The sequence below is a fragment of the Podarcis cretensis genome (genome assembly GCF_951804945.1).
Source record: "Podarcis cretensis genome assembly, chromosome: 3".
Taxonomy (NCBI): Eukaryota; Metazoa; Chordata; class Lepidosauria; order Squamata; family Lacertidae; genus Podarcis; species Podarcis cretensis.
The window spans coordinates 109,466,146-109,491,350 of NC_137172.1; the positions used below are offsets into that span (position 1 = coordinate 109,466,146).

At 41.5% G+C, this 25,205-nt stretch overlaps 1 protein-coding gene and 1 long non-coding RNA gene across 5 annotated transcripts in view; one reads left to right on the top strand and one right to left on the bottom strand.

The window, feature by feature from the left end:
* Positions 1 to 25,205, bottom strand: part of MACROD2 (mono-ADP ribosylhydrolase 2) — a 992,621-nt gene that overhangs the window by 261,996 nt on the left and 705,420 nt on the right. The gene's annotated exons all lie outside the window — the stretch shown is intronic.
* On the top strand, positions 13,992 to 15,429 carry LOC307213318. Its single transcript, XR_013837479.1, has 2 exons — positions 13,992 to 14,649; positions 15,172 to 15,429. It is a non-coding gene; the product is annotated as an uncharacterized lncRNA (long non-coding RNA).

Here is a 25,205-nt window from a genome sequence, read left to right on the forward strand (position 1 = left end):
GCTGCTAAAACATTTTTATGAACCAGCAGCTGGATGAAATGCTGTGTGTTCCATCTTTCACCATGACAGGCGTGTTAACTGCAAATTCGCCTGATAATAACCAAACACCACAAGGGTTGATAAAAAGGTAAAGTCTGTAAAAAAGATATGTGGATGTAAATGCTACGTCGGGGGACCTTTTATATCAACTATATGCCTGAATTTTCTAAAGTTTAAAAACAGAATTGAGTCGGCGCAGATAGTTTACACATCTTAGCACATCCCAGGAGTAAACTACTGGCTGTTAAATATGTCTGCTTAGGAGGAAGGCACTAGCAAAGAAACAAGCTATATGTCACTCAAGAACCTAACATTCTATATATCCCTTTAATAAAACTTTTAAAACAAAACGGGAACAGGTTAAGCAACAAATCAGCAAGAGTCGGGGCTCGGTATTTCCATTACTAAAGAGGAGAGCAAATTGGGTAGGAGAGTAGCACTAACTTAAAACCAAACCATTAAAAAATATCATCTTCCTTTACTTCCAGACTTTGCCCATCGTTCGTCTGGTTATGAGAGTGAAGGCCTCATTCTATTTTTAATAGGCACAAAAGATAACTGGTAACACAGGAGGAGAAGTCACAGAGCTAATGAAGAGGAAGGTCATCTAAATGATTTAACAACACAATTTTTTTTTATCAGCAGAGACATCCCTGTCACAGCTTCTTACAAAGTCCAGTCTTAGTGAGTGATTTTATATACCAACTTTCTCATAATATTATATATTACATACCCCTCAACTGTTCTGGGAAAACTGGGTCATTCTGTTTTTCCATGCAAGAGCATGGCGGCCATTGGGGGTGATGCAATCTCACGTTGCGATGTCACCCCCCAATATTTTTTAGGGGGCCACAATCTCACGTGGGTCACATGACTTGCCCGGGAGTACGGCCCAGAATACGCACCCCCGTTTTTGGTCTAGACATCTTGGAGGGTATGATATTACCATCTTCTACTGTCTTTAAAATCCTTTGAAACACACTTAACTGTTAAAATAATGTACCTTTTCTTCAAAACATTTTGAATCTATTTTCTGTCAATTTCACATACTTTATTCTGTTGCATACAGTTGTTAACACAAACAGTCTCTCAACATATGCTTAATTTTGTGACAAATGCTGAAACATTAGACTCCAGCAGTAGAAAACAGTTCAGTGGTAATGATGATTTTTACATGAAAGTTGCCGATTTCGAGAATCCAAGCCACTGAGTTTGAAGCCTGATGCTATTATTTAACATGTTTGAAGGAAATTGTTCATTGCTTGCTGATTCTACTATTATAGTCTGAAGCAGATTAATTACCATCTTCTTAGGTCACTTATAGCAGGAAAGATTTACTGGATTAGTAATGGGGGGTGAGATGATGGCAAGAAAGTCCTGACTTATGGCTTTTAGAAGATGAATAATGTGAATTATTACCAGCATTCAGGAAGGCTGAAGATGACAGATCTTGCAAAATTAAATACCTTTCATCTTAGATGTGCTATTTTAAACAAATGATCTCTTTTTAAAAACCCATCATGATAAGAGTGGTGGTAAGCCATCCACGGCACATTGATGTAATACAAACAGAAGAGCCTGCTTAAAAGGCTTTTGACAGTAAAATATGATAAGTAATTTTTTTTCGGCTCATTGTTTAGAACAGTTCAAAACTGGCACAGAGAGTGAAGCTTCATACAACATTAATGAGGTGTCACTTTTAGGAGTGCAAATGCTAAATGGCAGACAGGCAAGCCTGAACAATTATTGCTTCCACATCTAGTCATCACTGAAACTTTTAGCTGGCTGCTCACCTGGTACAGTCCTCTTCCACAGCACCACAGAATATGGAGGGGGACCTGTATGTTTGCACACAGATCTGCATGAGAATTTTCAGCCCCATCTGCACTATACATTTAAAGCTGCGTCGTATCACTTCAGATTATCATGGGAAGGAATACAGTGTGATGTTGTTCTGATCATTCCACCAGTGCAAGCATTTCAGTTTGTCAGATGGCATGATCTCCCCACTCCTCCTCTGTGCCCCACCCCAAATTGGGGTTCTTTGGGGGGGGTTCACAAAAACCCCCAGAGCAGCACTCAAGGGGAGAAGAGGGGGATCATTGCATCTGGCAAAGCCCCATTGCACAAGCAGAAGTCCTTGCACAGGGCTCATTAATTGAATCCCAAAAAAATCCACCCCAAAATCCTGGGTACTATTGGTTTCTTAAGGGTGCAGAGAGTTGTTAGGATAAACATGCTCCCTTCAGAGAACTACAATTCCCAGAATTCTCTGGGAAGAGGAAATGACTGTTAATCCACCCTGGGAATGGAAGATGAGAGGGTACCCCATAGACCCAGGCATCATTGTACAGGCCTCCGTGTTCCCCTTTCAATTCTCATGGGACAGATAACTGAGTAATAGCAAGCAGTGCATAGCACTCTCAGTCCTGCTTCTCAGCTTGCAGAGATACCCCTTCTCAATGACTATTTGCGCAGAGGGGAGGGTACTCTCAGATGTTTCAAACTGGCATACTTTTCACAGTATGTAAATGGTGTGTAAGCTCTGGGTGACAGTGGCGTAGCGTGGGGGGTGCAGGGGGGGCCGGCCGCACCGGGCGCAACATCTGGGGGTTAGGGAAATCCACGGGTTAGGGGGTGCAAATCCACGGGTTAGGGGGCGCAAATCCATGGGTTAGGGGGCGCAAATTACTTGCCTTGCCCCGGGTGCTGATAACCCACGCTACGCCACTGCTGGGTGGGTCAATGGATGGTGATAATTACCAAACAGCCCAATACAGCTTTGTACATCTACTTAGAAACTTTTGTTGCTGTCATGTTTCTCAATTGCCTTCCAGCTTTACAGTCAAAATTTTATGTGTTAAAACTTTCAGAAAGTATGTGGGCGGGGGTGGGGAAAGAACAGCCAAATTATCTGAGAAGCCACAAAAATACAAAATGCACCGTTCAGATTGCTACAAAATGCCTCCAGCTATTATGCTCATAAGTAAATATATTTGCTGCACAGTTAAATATTTTTCTTGCATGGAGCAGTGACAAAAATTGACAGAACAGTACAACCCTTTGTCTAATAACCCTGTTATTTACTCAGCCTTAATCCATTTGCAAAGTGATCTTCAGTTTCCCCCCGGGATTAAATTAGCTCATGGTGAGGGAGCGCTATATCAAATGAATATTCTGAAAGGTACATCACTAAAAGCGAGACAGAATGGTGGCTTTTACTTGCAGCAGAAATGCTAAAAAGAAATATGACAAAAAAACATAGCATGGTTGAATGTAAAGGTTTCAGAGTTAACATACTTGTTCAAATAAAATAAATTAATGAGATGCTAAGTGTTCTAAATATTTTGCAGATATAAAGGTTCAAGCAGCAAATGTTAGAAGACATCAACCAGTATGACAGTCATGCAGCTTTGCTTTAAAAAATGACACACACTGATGAAAGTCCATGGTGTGCTGCTTCTTGACAGTGCATTTGCACCGCACCAGCCTGCCTGCTGCCTTGCCGTCCCTCTCTACATCCCAATAAGCAGCAGCACCACAACTCAGTGGATGTCAGGTGAACATGATGACACCATTCTGCCTGCTATGGCTTATACCATGTGAGACCATTGTTCCATTAAACTCATTACTGGCTACACTGACTGGGAGAGACTTTTCTAGGGTTTCGGACACAGATCTTTCCTACCTCTCCCTGGGATGCCTGGGAACCTGAAAAAGAAAGATGTACTTGCTCTACAACTTAAATAAGACAATTCCGTTGGAATTAACCAAATGCCTGGGTAAATTATAACACTAATAAACTGCAAAGATTTGTATTTTTCAAAAGTAGTTACTGCTTTTCTGATTTATTAGCCGAAACTTCAGGGGTCTGTCATAAAGTTAAATAAACGAGCATGGAGAGCAACATAAATACTCTGGCTTGACAGTTCCAAAATACACTGTTTACAGGGAACTGGAAGATAGCAGCATTTCAGCACATATTTTATATCGAGCAGAGTAAAACTTAGGAACCAATAAAGCTGATAAAACTGCTGTAAGCAGTACAAGATGAAGCCCATTTCTAGAAGATGTCATATATTATAGCTGAACCCAAGTCAAAATGATTATCTGCATACAGAGGACCACGAACTCATCTCTAAAAAGCTACATAACAGAAATGCAGAGAATCATATATGATTGCATCAAAACTTTTTTACTTTCTTGCATGTATTAAACTAATTAGCATTGCCATCTGGCCAGTTTTAAATCAGCCTGCCGTTTTCAGCTTTCTGTTTATGATAGGCCTGAAGTAAATCAATATATATGAAGAAGAGCAATGGTTTTAGCTATCTTTTCTCTCATGGTCTGTTCCCAGGAAAAAACAGTGTGCTTTATGAGAAGCATTAGGTCTGTTCATGAGAATGCATATTTATCTTTTTACACTGTACATGAAGAGTTTGGGCTTTGTACCCAAAAGGGATGTTTCCAGTGCCATATTTGATGCACATGTAAATAAAGGCATCAGTAATGGAACCTTTCTAGCTTGTGCATCAAAGATTCACAAACATGCTTCATGAATGTATTGGGATTTTTCACAATCAAAACAAAGCCCAACATAAATCTAGTCATGAGAGTGAGCTCTGTTGACCTCTGTGGGACCTAAATTGCTACATCTGGGCTTGTGAAAGTGTCTCCTGGATAAATTGCAAATGTCCATCTGCAATATGCAGTTGGTATTGCCAAAAGTGAAATATTTCTCTGCTAAACTCTTGTTTCACTTTCCTTGAAACTCACACAGTTAAGCATTCGCATATCCATAAACATCATTTATTACATTGCCTGCACCATGTCTGATCCTTAAATAGCCATGCAGCTTAAAGGCACCCAGCTTTTCAAATAATGTGCTTTCACAATGCCAAACAATTTACAAGGTATATGTTAAAGTAATTCAATTAAATGTTTTTAATGGGGGGAAAACTTTTTTAAAAAGAAACTGCACTGTGGATTCCATGGCCAAGGCACTGCTGAAGTTCTTACACAAAGTGGTGGGGAGACAGCAATATTGATTTTACTCTGAGAGCAATGGAAATCATTAATTAAAATAAAATGGATTTCAATTTAACTTCTGTAATTATTATTATTAAGGTGACTAGATATTGACCACAGATAATGTGAAGCTACTGCGTAAGGTCAACAAGGGCACTACAGATGCCCCAACTACATTTTGTCTTTTCCAAGAAAGGAAAAGGAAGAGAGAGGTTGCAGCAGAGCAGATTCCTAGCATAATAAAATAAGAAGAGCCGGCTGGATTAAGCCAATGGCCAATCTCGTCCAGCATCTTGTTACAATGGCCCACAGGATGCCTGTGGGAAACTCTATCTCTAAGACAATAGGGAGGCCATTTCCACACTGTGAAAGAAGAGGAAAGCTATAGTAATTATTGTTATTGCTATTACCCAACCCATCTGGCTGGGTTGCCCCAGCCACTCTGGGCAGCTTCCAACACAAATAAAAACACAATAAAACATCAAACATTAAAAACTTCCCTATACAGGGCTGCCTTCAGATATCTTCTAAATGTTGTATAGTTATTTATCTCCTTGACATCTGATGGAGGGCGTTCCAAAGGGAGAGTGCCACTGCCGAGAAGGCCCTCTGCCTGGTTCCCTGTAGCTTCACTTCTCACAGTTAGGGGACAGCCAGAAGGCCCTCGGAGCTGGACCTCAGTGACTGGGCTGGACAATGGAGGTGGAGACGCCCTTTCAGGTATACAGTAGTACCTCAGGTTAAGAACTTAATTCGTTAACCTGAAACTGTTCTTAACCTGAGGTACCACTTTAGCTAATGGGGCCTCCCGCTGCCGCTGCGCCACCAGTATGCGATTTCTGTTCTCATCCTGAAGCAAAGTTCTTAACCCGAGGTACTATTTCTGGGTTAGCGGAGTCTGTAACCTGAAGTGTCTGTTACCTGAAGCATCTGTAACCTGAGGTACCACCATACAGGGCTGTGACTGTTTAGGGCTTTAAAGGTCAATACCAACACTTTGAATTGTGCTCAGAATATACTGGGAGCCAGTATAGATTCTTTAGGACCAGTGTTATATGGTCCCAGAGGCGGCTCCTAGTCACCAGTCTAGCTGTCACGTTCTGGATTAGCTGTAATTTCTGAGTCACTTTTTTTAAAGGTAGCCCCACTTAGAGTGCATTGCAGAAGCCCAGCGGGAGATACCCAGAACATGTACCCCTCTGGTGAGACAGTGCACGGGCAGCTATGGTCTCAGCCGGCATACCAGATGGAGCTGGTAGACAGCTGCCCTGGACATAGAATTGATCTGTGCCACCATGGACAGCTGTAAGCCCAAAATGACTTCCAGGCTGTGCACCTGGTCCTTCAGGGACACACTTTCCCCATTCAGTACCAGGGGTTCCTCCACACCCACCTGCCATCTGTCCCCCTCTGTCTTGCCAGGATCTAACCTCAATCCATTAACTGCCATCCATCCTCCAACCACCTCCAGACTCACAGAGGGCATTCACTGCCTTCACTGGTTCCCATTTAAAGGAGAGGTAGAGTCTGGTATCAAATTATTATTATTATTATTATTATTATTATTATTATTATTTGATAATCATCAAAAAGAAGGGCAGCACAGATTTGCATAAAGCTCGCATATGCTATTTAAAAGGGTATAGATGCAGGGTTAGAAACAATTGCCATGATTTAAATAGAAAAAAGTGCCTCTCACCACAGTTAGGAATGACTGTGAGCAGGTGACCTTAGGGCCTACTTAGTCTGCTTACTTTTGATAGTCAGTTTCAAGGACCCTGATCCTGTTTGTTATGGTTCTTTATTTTTAAACTGGATTTGGATCAAAAGCCCTTCAAATAGAGGGTTGTCCTCTGTAAACTAAAGCAGACAGTTGGTTAAATTTGCATTTCATCCTTCCTGCAAGAAGCTCTGTACAAGATTTCAGCAGTAACATAATTTTATAGTGCCATACTATATCTACTCAGAAATAAGTCCTGTTTGGTTCAGTGGAATTTATTGCCATGTAAGTGTGTACAGGACTGCAGCTGCAGCTACAGCGTTGGTTTCAATATTGTACACTGTCTTGGGTGCCTTTCAAGAGAGAAGCAAACCATATATAAATCAGCAAAGTAGGCGAGAGTGAGAGATGCTGACTTTCTCAAGGTCATAGACTCTATTTGTTTCTTTAAAGAATCTGAAATCTCACTCTTCAGTCAGAAGAAGCTCCCAAAGAGGATTACAATGAAAGAAAGAAAAAGATAGCCCCTGCCCTCAGGTTCACAATCTAAAAATACAAAACTTAAAAGGAAAGTGGGTGGGGATGGGGGAGAGAAGGAAGTACTCAAACACAGGTTCAAGTTACTTAGTTTTGGTAGTCACCAATACCTGAATAAATCCATCACCATGACCCATGATCCTAGCCCCTTTTGCCCTTTCTGTAATCCTAATTGCAATTTTCACAACAGCTGACCTGTGATGCCATTACACAGATTGTCTCCTGGAATTAAGAAATACACTCTAGAGGACAGACTGTCCTAGAATGTCAATCTGAAATTACCTTAATACTTTTTTGGCAACAAAAAAGGACAAGTTTTACATCCATTATCTCTTTCTGCGCTGAAGGGGAACTGTTTCTTTCCATTTAAAATCAAGGATCATAAATTATCTTGTTCTGCTGTAAAGAGGCAGCATGATCCTATTGGCACAAAATTAACTAAGGTCAAAACAGTTGGTTAAGAAAAATGGCAATTCTTGTTTGGCATAACATATTGTCATTAATTATGCCAAGATGAAGATTATGGTATTCAGAGATAAACCACCATGCTATAACTAGATGCTAAGTTAGATGGCCACTCAATTTACCAAGTAGACTCAATTTTATGTGGTCTCCATTTTGTAATCTGCCAGCAGAGATCAGAAGGCACAGAATACACACACACACACACACACACATACACACACACACACACTGTATAGGTTCAATATTCTTACCAGCGCTAAGACAATTGCCTGTTTTTTGTTTTCGTTTTTAAAAAGGTAAGGGGAAAATTGATATATTCAGCTCAAAGAGTTTCTGAAGTCTATATATTCTATCCAATTGTCACACAGTGCCAGGTTTTTGTTTTGTTTTTTTGAGTTACATACCACCTTTTCTCCCAAAGGAGCCCAGGACTGTTTTGGAAAAGTTAACTTTATTAGGGATCAAAAAAGTCCAAAAGTTCCTGAGAAAATTTCTTTTTATTTCTGTCAACAGTTCTGGAAGCTGATAATTCTTCATGTCAACTAAAATAGGTTTATTATGTTAAATTACAGGTTGAGATTGCAGTTCACAGACAATTCAAGATTACTTAAATTATATTTAGAGGAGCTAGCTTCCCATGGTTCTTGGTGTAATAACTCTTGGTTAACTCAGCTTCACAAACTATTAAGGAGAAAAGAATTTAATGAGTTTCTTCTGAATTAAGGCCATTCATAGACAAAGATACTGGCGTACATTATGGTTCAAGGATTCTTGTTTTTCTTCTTCTTTGAAGCTGTTCTCAAAGTGAGGAAATTACTTGTTGGAATGGAACTCACATGGTTTAAAGCAAACATTTAATTCTGTTTTCAGTCACTGGAATAAATTGGGGTGGAGAACCTGTGGCCCTCCAGATGGTGTTGGATAATTCCCATCAGTCCATAAATCGCTTTGAGTTTACTTTTTGTAAAATAATAATGACAATAAATAGACGATGATAATTTTCAACATGCCATAAAATTTGAATAACTGGCTTGATACTTGGAAAGCTGGCACCAACCATTTTGTTAGAGAGTCAAAGAAACTTAGCTTAATTAGGGTTGCCATACGTCCGGAAATTCCTGGACATAACTGGAATACTGCAGTTGAAAACAGTGTCTGGGTGGAAATTGGCTAAATGACAATGTTGTTTTTGCCAGTTTCCCACAAAAAGAGCTCAAATCCATAGCTGTCAACTTTTCTCTTTTCTTGCGAGGAATCCTATTCGGAATAAGGGGATTTCCCTTAAAAAAAGGGAAACGTTGACAGCTATGCTAAAAACCCTCCAATTTCTCGGCAAAACTTTTCTGCCTGGATTTTCACCTTTTGAAATCTGGCAACCTTTCTTGATATAATTTGGGAATCTCAATGTTAGATTTTTTGTTTGTAACAAAAAACAAAAACAACATTGTAAAGCAATGTTTATATTCTAGGATGGAGAATTGACCTCTTCCTTTCAGTGTGCCTGAACTGATTTTGTCACCATCAATCAAAGGGAGAAATACTTTTCTTGGGCTGTGTGCATATAGTGCTGTGAATCATAGCTAGTATCTATATATATCTCTTTCAATCTAATCAGAAATTAAATCTTTCCCCCCCTTTTTGCTAAAAGCCTTTTCAAAATGGTTCTGCAATTCTGAATAAAGATTGACAGTTGCTATTCTAGTCATTCTGCTTAACATTTCTAATGAATGCCATCACATTTAATACCATTTGGTGTGCCATTACGTTGATTTAATCCCAACACTTTTGCTCTAAATGAGGTGCAAAGACTTGAGAGTGTAGGGTTTTGTCATAATGAATAAATATTTACAAAGACCAAAACTTTTGGCAGCATTTCAGTCATTTTTAAAAATAAAATAAAAAAAACCTGCTGCATTATTAGACAACACAAATATGACCAGTAAATACTACCAGACATTTATTAAAGCTGTTCAAAGATATCTAAAATAATTAAAATCAGAATAAAAGATGTATCCCTCTTTTTATGAAGAGATCAAGTTTTCACAAGCAGCCCTGCTAGAGACACAATCATTTCAAACGCTTACTGAAAATCTATCCTGATGTGCATGGTTTTCCCCTGTAGAGTCCATCACAGTAATCTTTCTTGATGGAACTAACAATGAGTTTCTTCAAGGCAAGATCACATCAAGCAAGATTCTTATCACTACGCACATTTGTATTTTACCTAGCCTTATGATAAATTGCATACTTCTGCAGCTGCTTCAGTCTATGCCACCTGAATCAGGCAACTTCACCTTCCTGCATGATAGGGCAGGGCTACCTCTGCAAATAGGGACGCAGGTGGCGCTGTGGGTTAAAGCCTCAGCGCCTAGGACTTGCCGATCGAAAGGTCGGCGGTTCGAATCCCTGCGGCGGGGTGCGCTCCCGCTGCTCGGTCCCAGCGCCTGCCAACCTAGCAGTTCGAAAGCACCTCCGGGTGCAAGTAGATAAATAGGGACCGCTTACCAGCGGGAAGGTAAACGGCGTTTCCGTGTGCGGCTCTGGCTCGCCAGAGCAGCGATGTCACGCTGGCCACGTGACCCGGAAGTGTCTCCGGACAGCGCTGGCCCCTGGCTTCTTAAGTGAGATGGGCGCACAACCCCAGAGTCTGTCAAGACTGGCCCGTACGGGCAGGGGTACCTTTACCTTTACCTTTTACCTCTGCAAATATGCATCCAAGAAGTTCTCCTTGCATGTAGGTTCCCAGGTTATAATAATAAGGTTCCTTCCAGAGGCGGAGCTAGCTGCTCTGGCACCCAGAGCGGCACACATGCTGTGCACCTGGGGGTGGTGCTAGCCGCCCAGGGGGGAAGGTGACTGCGGCGAGCATTCCGGGGCGGCGGCGATGTCACCCCCCTCAGGGATGACACCTGGGGCAAACCGCACCTACCGCACCCCCCTTCTTCTGCCAGTGGTTCCTTCCAAAATTCCGCAGTGCATCACAAATCACTGCAGAGGTACATAATACCCAGCAAGCTGGATATCACTGCACACTCATGCTTGACCTATGACTAAACCCTACCACAGAGGTGAGAAAAGAGCATTAATGAAATGTTAGCAATGAAGAAAAATCAAGGATGTAAATGTCACCAATCACAGAAAGAAGGTGTCTTATGGACCAAAATTGCCTTCACTTCAGCCAGGAAAACATGGGAGAGCTGCAAGAAATTAATACATTCTTGTATTAATGTGTATATAGCTTATGACACTTTTTTTTCTCTCCTCACAGTAGAAAGACAAAGTTAGAAAACAAATGATGAAACACAGTTAAACAATCTCAAATTTGCATTGCCAGGGATCATGCGGTGAAAAGGGTAATGCCAGAAAGCTTATCAAATTTATGGTTGGGATAATGTCACTGAAGACAATATAAATAAATGTGAACTTTTTTTTTGCAAGAACTGCTTAAATTTTCTAGAAATGTGAAGTATTATGGGCATTGCCAACAATGTTCATGAAGAACTGTGAGAAGATTTCAGCTTTAGGATATGTGGATAAAAAACACTCTATTCTGCTTCGGTAGGTACTTCCTTGCTCAACAGTAAGCATGACAGTACCCTGATATTCCCTAGACACTATGGCTGACATACACAAGCTTTGACCTGATGAATAATGCACCTATGCACCTATAGAAAGAAACATCTTGATATTCATTTGTGAAAACATCAGTTAAATGTGGAGCTGTGTGGTTGTCTTTCAACCACATTAGTCATGTTCAAAGTCATAGAGTTTAGGAAACCACTGAGCAATCTGTCCTCACAGCAAGGCACATTTCGGGAGGGGGGAATTGAATGGCATGTTATTCACTTGTCAGTGAGCAACGCGCGTATCTGGAATGTTCCACGAAATCTAAAACGTATTTTGATATGGTGTGCATTTCTTTGGAAGAAATCCTTCCAAATATATCTGATTACTAGTCAGAAATTCTATTACTTTCAAAGTGAATTGTAGTGGGGGGAAAGAGGACCGTGCTTTTTGCAGCACACAGTTATGAATACAGAGTCAGTAATATAACATGATCAATATCCTGGCTTTCCATCAGTGAAAGGTAAGTATGCCAGAAGCAGCTACATTACTTTTTGTCACTTCCTGAAAAGTCAATCTAATGTTTCATTCAGACAACCTCAGTTTTTTGCCACAGGGTGACTTTCTGCAGTCACCTGAGGGAAGAAAAAAAAGGTTTGGAGAATTCACCTCAAGTAAAGTCCGTAACAAACACAAATTATGGTATAGTAACTGGAATAGGTTTGCTGCCTTGTTTGAAGATGTTATAAGCTCCTCTTCAGCAAATGCTCTCACAGCAGCATACAATAAAATGATAAAATGACAATTAAAACAATACTCCTAAACTAGCACGCTAAGACACAGAAGCAGAAAACAAAACCACAAACACATTGAAAAACCTGGGCAAATAAAAATGTTTCCATTGGACACTGAAAAAGCAAAGACAGCAGCCAATGGGATCCCGTAATGAAAAAAGCCTTGGTAGGTATTCAGAGTAGACCCATTTTAAGCAGTGGCCCTAACTTAGACATGTTTATTAATAATTCCAGTGGGTCTACTCTTAATAAAAATTCGTTGACTACCACCCCTTGTCTCTTGCCATCACTCACTTTGTTTCAGAGGGTGGTGGGATTTGGAGCACATCCTCCAAAGCTATTGTAACATTTCGATAGACTGCGATTGAAATGGCGGGGGGGGGGGAGGTGCCACAGCTTTTCTGCTGAAAGTTTAAGACATCTGCCCTACCCTGCCCCAGTACTGTACTGTTCCAAAGCTTTACTTTTACCTCAGTAATTAAAAATGGCAAACTTTTGGAACTGCCCTAAGAGGGGCAATTTCCAAGAAATAGTTAATAAACAACAACAACAACTCAGGGATGGGGGAATCTGTGGCTGTCCAGATGGTCTCCCATCGCCCCTGATGATTGGCCATGCTTGCTAAAGCTGATGAGAGTTGGAGCCCAACAACATTTGGAGGGCCACAGATTCCCTGTTCCTGCATTAAACAGTACTGTAAGCCAAAGGCCTAATACTTGTTTCAGCTTCAGTTGCATATTCCTTAAGCTGTGATTGTGCATTAAGAGACTGGGGTCTGAGAACTCTATCATGAAACACTTGTGTGCCATTAGGCTACCTGCAATAGGTGTTAAGCAGTAACTCATTCTGGTTTTAGAGGTAGATTGCCAAGCTACTGTATTAAAAACTATCTAAACAGTAAGAAAAAATGGGATCCTAGAGTTTCAACTTCTATACAGTGCATTAATTCCAAGAAATTCTAACTGCCATTTCAAACAGTTATCACACTCCCCATCTGTTTAGTGCAATTTAGCAGTCCCCACTGTAGCTTAGCTGGTGTGCACAACCCCCAAAGTTGCTTGACATCTGGATAAGTCTCCTCAAGAGACTTGCAAATTTAATCACTCTACTGTACAGCAGCCGCCAGTTTAAATAGAAAGGTCACCCACTGCCAACAGTTAAATAGGCCAGAGCCGCAATGGTATGACCAACAAACAGAACAGGTCCTGAGCTGTTTGGGGACTCTCACATATCTTGAACGCAAGGGCAAACCTATAATTTTGACTCCACTGGCACAAAAGAAGAAAACACCAAGAAAAAGGGGGGATTTAAATACGACACAATACAGGAGAAGGAATAAAGATTCAGCATTATATGAAATAGTCAGGAATTGCTAGGGCAACGATTTTTCTGCTTAGTGCCATAAGCCGACCAGATTTTTCAGGAGTAGTTGTTCAGATATAATTCTCTATAATTATATATTTCCACTATGTAATTCTTCTAGATCCAGTGTAGGTTCTTTCAAATCACCCTGGAGAACCCCCGTTTTAGATAATCAGGCCTATTCCTTCTTAGGGTCCTGAAATTGGTCCCATTAATTTGTGAGTAGCAACAAGCTAGAAATAACAGCTGGAATACAAAAGATCTTGGAATTATGTGCACTTCCGTGTGCGCTTGAGGAGCGAGTCTCTGGTTTAGGGTGGAGATGTCTCCTACTTTCCAGAGGATGGCCATCTATCTGAGGGGATATCAAAGGCAGTTTTCCATTTGAAGGACCAAGTATGGTTTAAATATAAAAGACCTTAAGAAGGGAGATAAGGGGCCTTGAACTTTCCCATCAACAGTTGGTACCTAGACAGCAGAACCCCTGTTCACAGTCTTTCCCACTGTGGCAAGATGTGTTGTATTTTTATTTATATCACTGTATTTCTCAATTAAGGGAGAACTGTCAGGCACTTAGCCTCCTGTCAGCAACTTTGCTGCACTTACTGGGGGCGGGGGGAAAGGTGGCAGGAAGGTCAGCACAATGCAAGCATAGCAGTGAAGCCAATCCAGTTCCCTTCCCACTGTGTCCACACTATGGCAACCTTTTCAGGAACTCCTTACCCTCTCAGTAAGTTTGGCAACACCACTGGCAGAAGGCCCGGTGTGTGGCACTGTCCCAGATTGTGCTCTGAAGGATTCCCTCATTCCCAGAAGTGTGTGTTCATGGCTGTGGGGCACTGCAGGAATAATGGGGGCTGAAAAATCTCCAGTTTGCACTGATCATAGCCTATAGCCACTTGAATGGCAGGCAATAGCAGCTAGAAAGTAGCCACTCCTTGGAAGTACATCCCTCAGATGGATACTCATGGTAGTTTCATGTCTCAAAGGGGGCATATTTTGGTTTTGTTCTGCTAAAATTCTCATTTGAAGCTAATTTCAATGAGCACATTTGCAAGAGGCACCCCATAAGTTTGAATTTGTACAAACTGGGAGAGACGGTCTTGGAGCCTGAGAGAAGTTAACTTACGGAAATTCACAGTAAGTTTCTCAACCTCTCTGTCCCTTACTGTATGGCCGAAAATTATCTGCAGAGGGCTTTGAGCAATGCAGAACGGGATGTGGGGAGCTGATGGAGAAAAGGGGAACAGTTCAATGTTGGGCAATTATCCTAACTTAACTTAGGATGGAATCTACAGCTTTTATTTAGAGAGCTAATGCACTTGTTTGTTTAACTACACAACAATTGTATACTTAGCAAACCAATCACATAGAATCATAGAATTGGAAGGGACCCTGAGGATCATCTAGTCCAACCCCTGCAATGCAGGAATACGCAGATGTCCCATACAGGGATCGAACCTGCAACCTTGGCATTATCAGCACCACACTCTAACCAACTGAGCCATCCTGTCACCTAAGATATTATTTTTGCCTTGGTAGATACTGAGTTTCAGTGTTGTACTTATAACATGATTGCTTCCTAAAGCTTGTCCAGATTCTTGTTCCATTAATAATTATTTTCTAAGCACTCTCCAAAAGTTGTTTTTTGTCTCTTTATAGACTGTCAAGGATGAGTGACAGCACTTCTTCTATATAAATGGACCACAAAAGAACAGAACAGCCAACTTCGTCACTCATGAAAGATTTTCAAATGTGTTATTTTTTTGTTGGTGAAGCCCCAAACTCTTATTGTCCTTTGCAAGGGTTGTGCAGTGCAGCTAAATGTCAATTGCCAGCAAGGTCACCAGATGTTCTGGTCTGCCAATGGCTCCTCTTTGGACAGCAGGTTATGGGTATTAAAGCTGACCTACCATCCTACCAGGGACGCAGGTGGCGCTGTGGGTTAAACCACAGAGCCTAGGACTTGCCGATCAGAAGGTCGGCGGTTTGAATCCCCGCGACGGGGTGAGTTCCCGTTGCTCTGTCCCTGCACCTGCCAACCTAGCAGTTTGAAAGCACATCATAGTGCAAGTAGATAAATAGGTACCGCTCCGGCAGGAAGGTAAACGGCGTTTCCATGTGCTGCTCTGGTTCGCCAGAAGCAGCTTAGTCATGCTGGCCACATGACCCGGAAGCTGTACGCCGGCTCCCTCGGCCAATAAAGTGAGATGAGCACCGCAACCCCAGAGTCGGCCACGACTGGACCTAATGGTCAGGAGTCCCTTTACCTTTACCTTTACCTTTACCATCCTACTATGTTTGAATCTTAACTCCAGATTGCTTTTCTGCAAATTAATGGGTTGGTGCAGCGGTTTCAAGAGTGAAATAGAAGGCTACATTTTTGTTGTTTTTACTTTTATTTTCAGATCTTGTAAGGTAGCAGAAGTTGTTGGGTAAACGTTTAAGATCCTGCCCTATTTTTGGTGATTCTAAGTTGTTTTAAAATTATGCTTTAACATTGCAACCTGCCATGGGATGTTAGGGTGAGGGGTGGGTAATTAATAAGAATAAGAATAACTTCATAAATGGAACGTAGGTGTGCAGCATAACATGCCCATCAAATATATGTAGCTTAGAATACTTAGGACTGCAGTACTCTTTTACAACAGACGTTTCACTGTAAAGTTTCATTTCCCAACGTCCCAGGTTGCATGCATTTTACAAATTTGAAATATTTTGACCCTTTGAAACAATCAATTAGTGCAACGTATTATTGATAAAGGTAAAGGTAAAGGTACCCATGCCCGTACGGGCCAGTCTTGACAGACTCTGGGGTTGTGCGCCCATCTCACTTAAGAGGCCAGGGGCCAGCGCTGTCCGGAGACACTTCCGGGTCACGTGGCCAGCGTGACATCGCTGCTCTGGCCAGAGCCAGAGCCGCACACGGAAACGCCGTTTACCTTCCCGCTGGTAAGCGGTCCCTATTTATCTACTTGCACCCGGAGATGCTTTCGAACTGCTAGGTTGGCAGGCGCTGGGACCGAGCAGCGGGAGCGCACCCCGCCGCAGGGATTCGAACCGCCGACCTTTCGATCGGCAAGCCCTAGGCGCTGAGGCTTTAACCCACAGCGCCACCTGCGTCCCATATTATTGATAGAAACAACAATAATAATGAGAAATTTAAAATGATGGCTCATAGGAATCTACTGCAGCTGCTAGGCCACAGCTGAAGGGATCACTCAAACCTGCATCCAGCCTGATTGGAAGCCATTATGCTGAAACAGTGCTGAAAAATCAGATTACCCCTTCTGAGGCAGTGGAGCTTTTATAGTAATCTCGTGGAAAATACAAAATACGCCTACGTTAAGGCTGTTTTCAGAAACTAAACCATCTCCAGATATTTAAAACCCCTTTCGCCTGTATTTGTAGCAGGGAAAGGCTGTTTACTTCAAAGCATTTTGACATCGCCTTGGCTAAACACATGTTTAAACAGCTGCTATTCATTTACAGTAAGCTCTTTGCTTTCCATATACACAGACAGCATGCCTGAAATTACAGATTTTGGCAGATTCCGTTCTAATTGTTCATTTTCCCAATACTTGAAGATAAGAAGTTAGCCTCTTTAAAGCTGTACATAAACAAAAGCTTGATGGCAAGTAAGAAATCATTTATTTCCACATCTGCAGTATACATATGCTTTGGAAATAACAGCAAACCAGTTTATTTTTCAACATTTATTTTTTATTAGGACTAAGCTGAAAGTAGGATATTTTCATGAACATTTTGATCAGTGTCAAAAAGCACCACACACACACACACACACACACACACACACACTGAAACAGGGTGAATGTGTTTCCTATTCAAGAAGGATTGTCCTCACTTTGAATAGACTTCTTTTGCTCTCAGTGATATCAGCACATAGGAAAACCTTTCTGGCATTGTGACGCCATAACAGTGACTTGCATTCTGCAATAGGTGCTTACCTAGGAATGTGTAGGGAGCATTGCCCTCACATTTCATTGGCTCAACAAACAGAAAACATTAAGTATCTCATTGCCCCATCCCAAAATGTCAGCTCAAAAATCAAAATGGGCAAAAATTCAGCACAAGTTGCCCATATTTGTGTTCCTTGTCTAATACAATTGCACAGTACGGCAATATCAAATATCATGTTGGAGAGGCGCAGCACAAATCTTTTAATCTCACATTATGGGGAGAGAGCCATTGAAAGCTGCCAAGCATTTTATTTGTGACAAGAAACGAGGCATGTTACAAAAAGCATCATTGGTGACTAAGTAATGCTCTGAGTTAACCCACTTAAATTAATGGATTTAGTCCATTGATTTCAATGGGTGTGTTCTGACATGGGATGTTACTCCATGAATGGATGTGCTATGCATACAAAAGAAAGATGACGTACCGTATATCTTTCCTCTGAGAGTGTAAAGGGCAAGACAAAGTTCTTCAGATAGTTTTACGCAAGTTAATCTTCCTCTGATAAAGAGCTGCGTTAGCACGAAAGAAGTTATTTCCTGCATATGCCTCAACTGATTTATTATTATTATTATTATTATTATTATTATTATTATTATTATTAGGCTATGTATTCCATTTCTATCCTCCTCCACCCCCCCAAAAAAAGCTGAAAGCAGTGTACAAGGTCCTGTCCCATCCTATCTGCCCCATTTTATCCTCTCACAGTTTTGGGTTAGGCTCATAGTCCCTGACCCAAGGCCACCCAGTGAATGTACTGGCTAATCTGGCAAGTTTTCACATGATCTGTTATGTTTGTGCAAAGAAGGTGGAAATGTGTTACACTGCATTCTATGGGTTGCCCCTGTGCTAGAGATATTTTGCCTCATTGAAGCAGTGAAGACAGCAGTAACAGAAGTCTAATGCCCCTTCTTCTTCTTTGCTTGTTATCTGACTTAGCTTCCTTCCTAATTGGAACTTTTTTCTTACCCCCCCACCCCACCCCAGGTCCCACTTTTTATTCTCATTGCATCCATGAACCTAGAAAGCTTGTTAACATTATCTGGCTAATGTCTTTCCGTAAAAGGTCCATCAGCCTGCTTCATGGTTCTGAAGCCTGGCTACTTCATCACCCACATCACCCTCATGCCAACACACAGGTTGTGGGCAAACTGTGCCAAATGTATTATGTAGGGCAGAGTTCTTCGATCTTGCATCTCCAGATGTTGCTGTATTGTAACTCCCAATGGCTGGAAATTGTAGTCTGAGAACATCTGGGCATCCAAGGTTGAAGAACAATGGTCTAGGGCAGGCATGGCCATACTTGGCCCTCCAGCTGCTTTGGGACTACAGTTCCCATCATCCCTGACCACTGGTCCTGTTAGCTAGGGATGATGGGAGTTGTAGTCCCAAAACAGCTGGAAGGCCAACTTTGGCCATGCCTGATCTAGGGTGTTTCTGTGTAAATGGTTACAATTCCACAAATTTACCATTTATTAAGAACTGTGTTGCCTCAATGTATCTCCAAAAGTGGTTATCTGGAACTGGAATTGCAATTGTAGCAGCTAATAAAATTCAATTAGATTATCTGGGGATTTAATTCTACTTTACCATGGCTTCATTCCCAGTGTCTTTAAATTGACTGAACTCCCTCATTTACAACCATTCTAAAAATGTTAGCATCAGCCACGACACCTAAGACAGCACCCACAATTTCCAGGGCTTGGGTGCTCTTATGTATCATTGTAATCAATTATGCTTACATACTTTTAACTCTGTGTAGGGTTGTGACTGATCTATGCACCCAGTGCCACAAAGATGCCATACTAAACGTGAAAACATTACTGAAATCATGTATACATTATACAATATGTAGGCATGCATGTAGGCAAACACACACACACCCTACAACACACCAAACTACAGTAATAGCAAACGGCAGTGCATTACAAATACTGATATCTATATGCAGAATATATCTGCAAAAACTTTGGCGATAACACAAGGGATAATGGGCAGAAAAATCAGAAATGATTGCAGCTATACACAGCTGCCCCCAGTAACATTATCAGGTTTACCTTGGTGGCTGGCTTCAGTTTAAAGGGAACTCTCTACATGCTATATACTTGGCAAGAAAAATGTTTTCCAAAAGCTTCTGGGAGCATGTGTTTTCCTGAACATATGGAGCAATAGTAAGTTGTGCCATAAAAAAAGAGCATTATTCTAAAATAGGTCTATGCTGCCCCAACTCAGATTTTAGTTTCTGTAAATAATAAATGCAATATAACTTTACACCATTTAAAAATTTGAAACATAATTCATAAATACTCCTGTTCAGATCTGTGTCACAAGAGAACAAGCTCTGTGAATGTTATTCTGAAGTACCAGATAATAACTCCCAACAGCAAAGCCCAAACCACTCATGAAAATGTAGCCATTTGAACAGAGTGATCTAGTGTTGCCAGCTGTCTGTGTTTGCCTCTAACTATCAAAGCTACAATGTCTTTTCTTTAAAAATAAAAATAAAAATCACAGATACATCCCCTCCCCACCCAGAACAGTTTGAAGTAACTGGCACAAGTGCTTTTAGGAATGCAGCCCAGGCTCAACAATAAAAAGGGAAAATGAGTGTAACAGAATGTTCACAAACACACACTCTGGAACAAAAGATAACAACGATGAATAGAGCAGTCTTCCATAACTAATTTATCTTTTATGACCTACATGCAACAATCTTTGTACTGGGGTAGACAAACAGCTGAGCTGCACACTCGGTCAGTTATTCACATGTAACATTCAACAAGTGCACAGTTTGTGTACCTGTGTACACAATGGTTGAGCTACACAGATTGTAAACTGTACACCTTTCACACAAACACTTGTACATGTGTGGAGGCAGCTTGTACCTATGTTCAGTGCAATCTATGAACAAGCGTTTTGTTGTAGCCTTTTGGTATGTCAATGAATTAGTCCAGCTTGCTCCTCGTTAGACTGTGGATGGGCATTAAAGCAGTTGATAAGGATCTTTTTTGCTTTTGCTTCGGTTCCTTCCAAATTAGTTTAAAATCTGGCTCCTTTTATCAGCTAGAGATATTTCTCCTCATCCTGGCCCGCCCCGAAAAGCTTTTAATTCTCATCCCAAACTCAGTTTGATGCCTTGTCACTCTTCTGTACACTGTTCTGGCACAGATGCTCTTTTGAACTGTCATTCTGTGTCAAATAATTTTGCAGTTACTCATCATCTTTTTCTCTCTTGCTCTGACAAATTTTTTCATGTACACATGGTCTGAGATAATGAAAATAATGGCAACCATAAACCCTAAAATACGGGACGCGGGTGGCGCTGTGGGTAAAACCACAGCGCCTAGGACTTGCCGATCGCATGGTCGGCAGTTCGAATCCCCACGGTGGGGTGAGCTCCCGTCTTTCGGTCCCAGCTCCTGCCCACCTAGCAGTTCGAAAGCACAATTAAGTGCAAGTAGATAAATAGGTACCGCTTTCTAGCGGGAAGGTAAACGGCGTTCCGTGTGCTGCTCTGGTGCCGGTTCGCCGGAGCAGCTTCGTCACGCTGGCCACGTGACCCAGAAGTGTCTGTGGACAGCGCTGGCTCCCGGCCTCTAGAGTGAGATGAGCGCACAACCCTAGAGTCTGTCAAGACTGGCCCGTACGGGCAGGGCTACCTTTACCTTTAAACCCTAAAATGTCAAGATAAGGTTGAAGCAACCTCTCTCTTATGCAAATATGACATCAACTTTGAGAGAGGGGGGGAGAAAAAGAGAGAGAGAGAGAGAGAGAGAGAGAAATAACTTGCCACCACAAGAGACCAACTTGAATTCATCTGCCCCTACTCTCAGGGACTAAGGCAATGTACACATTAGCAGCTTAAAACACAGCACGGTCACCTGCATTTCAAGTCACGTTTGCACATCACTGCACACATCAGAAAGAGGGTGAGGATGTCTTCGCCCAATGTGCATTACCTGCTTGCTTTCTCCACCCCTGCAATCCTTACTGTGACTTGAATGTGGCTTAAATTTGCCATTTGGACTGAAGCTGGTTTGAGGAGAAATGCAACAAACAGCAATAGTTCTCAAGAAAATACAGGATAGGGGGGTGCATTGGAAGATGGCCGACAATACTATCTCTCCGGCTCACACGAGGTAATTAAAAGGCTGATATGGGAGTATGCAGCCTCCCTGTGTCTCCCCAAGGGAATGGGGAACACTGCCTTGCCTGCTGTTGCCATATATCACCCCCGGATTCGAAAGAAGGGGGTGAGGGCACTAGGCACAAAGCCCTCGGGTGGGTCAGCTCTCCCGGACGCTGTCTTTGATTGCGCAGCTAGTTGCAGAGCTCAAAATAAATAATTAGAAAAAGAAGCAAATACACATACTTCAAGTGAAGATCGGGAGTAAAGACTGCTAATTAATGGGATCTCTGTGAAGCGGAGCAACAGGCTGGACAATAAATCAAATGAAGACTCATCATTAAAAGATTGGTATGTCGGAGCGAAACGGAAAGGGGGGGAGGAAAAAACTTTTCTTTTTTTGTCTTATGTGAATACCCAATAACCCTCCCCCCAGAGAGAAAGAATTGTTGCAAATTACTAATCACAAGCAGGAGATTAAGAACTGTGTGGAAATGAATTACTAATCAAAGAGAGGGCTGGTGGGAACATCGGGAATGGAAAGAAAGCTTTGTAACGCAGTTACAAATGGAGATTCGTTAAGACAGGCCTGCCCACAGGAGGGGGAGGGGGAGGAGGACCATGGCCATCGGAATGTGAATGTATGGTTATCGGAATGTGAATTTGACCTGGCAGGGCCCCCTGAGAAAATTGATGACAGACCGGCAGGCCTGTGGAAATCAACGGACAAACTGTGGGAATGTTCTGTACGGAGGTGTGGAAATGGCGCCTGTCCTTTATGTGATATGGCTCTTGGAGAGTATAAAATCCACACGGGATATGTTTGTTTTCAACCCGCTTGTGAAGATTATCAGAGATCACAAAGAAAGGAATATATGATAACAACAAGAAGATGAAGAAAATAACAATGAGACTATCTGGACAGAACTGTGTAATTAAAGCAGCAGCAAGAGTGATGCTTGGATCCCTTTCGGAGCTCAAAGTATGGGTACCCCCAACAAAATTTTAAAAATTTGGCTGTATAATTTGGAATTAATGTGATTTGGAATTAATGTGATCTGATTGGCCTGTTAATAAAAAATATTTTTTTAAAAAGAAAAAATACAGGATAGGTATATATTGTGGCTAATGCCATGTGCACATGACTAAAAAAACACCACAGCACTGGGAGCATATCAGATGCAGAATACATGGTAATGTATAAAGGGGGGAAAGGAAGCACATCAAACATTCTATTAGGTATACATGCCTATATTTGCTATTATGTATTTATTTAAAGGGGGGACGCGGGTGGTGGTGTGGGTTAAACCACAGAGCCTAGGACTTGCTGATCAGAAGGTCGGCGGTTCGAATTCCCGCGACAGAGTGAGCTCCCGTTGCTTGGTCCCTGCTCCTGCCAACCTAGCAGTTCGAAAGCATGTCAAAGTGCAAGTAGATAAATAGGTACCACTCCGGCAGGAAGGTAAATGGCGTTTCCGTGCGCTGCTCTGGTTCGCCAGAAGTGGCTTGGTCTGCTGGCCACATGACCCGGAAGCTGTATGCTGGCTCCCTCGGCCAATAAAGCGAGATGAGCGCCGCAACCCCAGAGTCGGCCACGACTGGACCTAATGGTCAGGGGTCCCTTTACCTTTTTATTTATTTAAAACATTTTTATCCCACTCTTCAGTCAAAATAAAGCTCCCAGAGCAGCTTACAAATATCACTGATAAGATATTCCCTGTCCTCAGGCTTACAGTCTAATGGAAACGGCTCAAAGAAAAAGGGATTGGGAGGGAAGAGGAAAACAGCAAACTCAGGTACTCTCTCTCTCGTAATGGTGTGAAAATGGCTTCGTGAGAAAACCAGTAAATTCTGCTTTGATTATATTGCCTTTCTCAGCCTTACAAAACAATGCATTAGAAGTAGAGTTATAATAATACCTGTATTGTGAAAGCATGAGGATTACTGATAACTGAATCTATGAATGTATTATTAGCTGGATCACTGACAGAAAGCCATATGAATTTCTCTCTAGCCTTATAGACATGTGAAGGGAAACAAGCTTTCTGGAGTGGAGAAACAAACATGGGCATCTGTGTTGGTCAACTAAGAAAAAATCCAAACAGGATCAGCAAGATAATGGGTCCATAAAATTTGGTGTTAGCCACCCTGAGCCCAGCCCTGGTCGGGGAGGGCGGGGTATAAATATTATTATTATTATTATTATTATTATTATTATTATTATTATTATACAATATTACCTCAGCTTAATAAGCCAATTTCTGTAGGAGTCCCCACCTCTTCATTCCTCTCTTCATGTGATCAAGAGAACAAATCAGGAGGTCTGAATCAGACCTGACTTTGGAACAAGCCAATATATTAAGTCATGGCTTGACAATGACTTAATATCCTGGTTTGTATGGAAGCCATTGACCATAATTTCACAGTTCAGATGAAACAGGAAACTTTTTAGTTAATTGCTGAATGTCTAGCTTGTTTACTACTGTTGAGAAAGGAAGAGCCATGAGGGTGTATGCACACTCAAAAGGCTCTTTCATATCTCAGTTCATGAATGAAGATATGGCAATTAAAAAAACGACCAGTACCTTTATTAGGACCAACTATAACCATCTTCAGACATAGTGTTTTGCTTTGCTTTGTTTTGTTTGTTTTTAAGAGAAAAATGGGAGACTGCTCAGCTTCATTTACCTTTCATTTCACACTTTATATCCTGGATTCAGACAACTAATTATTGAATGGGGTCAACACCTGGAAATTCCACTGGAATTTTAATCTCAAGAGATTTAATGGCATAGTTGGACAGAAGAGATCAGGAGAAAAGGAAGAACAAAAGAGAATGCTGAAGGAAGCGTTAATGTATGTTTCAGTTAGAATATAAACGACCTATAATTGGCAGTGGACAAATATGTGTTGACTGCTAAGAATGGTCACAGGATTTTAATGAAACTGATCCAGAATCTGGCAGTCAAATCTTATCACACTATGGATTGGATACAGACTTAGTCATGCTTAGAGTAGACACGCTGAAATTAATCAGACCTTAAGAGTGACTAAGTCTGGATCAATCTCTTTGTTTCAATATTAATGGATGTATGATATCTGTGACACATTCTATTGTTATAGAATCTTTTAGAACTGTGTACAGTGGTACCTCAAGTTACAAACGCCTCAGGTTACAAACACTACAGGTTACAAACTCCGCTAACCTGGAAGAGTTACCTCGAGTTGAGAACTTTGCCCCAAGATGAGAACGGAAATTATGTGCTGGTGGCGCAGCGGCAGCAAGAGGCCCCATTAGCAAAAGCACATCTCTAGTTAAGAACAGTTTCAGGTTAAGAATGGACCTCCGGAACGAATTAAGTTTGTTAACTAGAGGTACCACTGTACTAACGTATATGAACTGTGTAAATATTTTTAGAAAGGATCTGACTTCCAAATATGTCTGCTATCTGCCTCACACAAGCTAAAATGAGTTCAGGGATTATTATTATTTTTTTTTAAAATGTATATAATGTTCCTGTTTTCAGCTCTGAGGACTCAATATCTTGAGCCCCAAATGGTAGGAATCAGAACTGTACATTGGAAAATTACA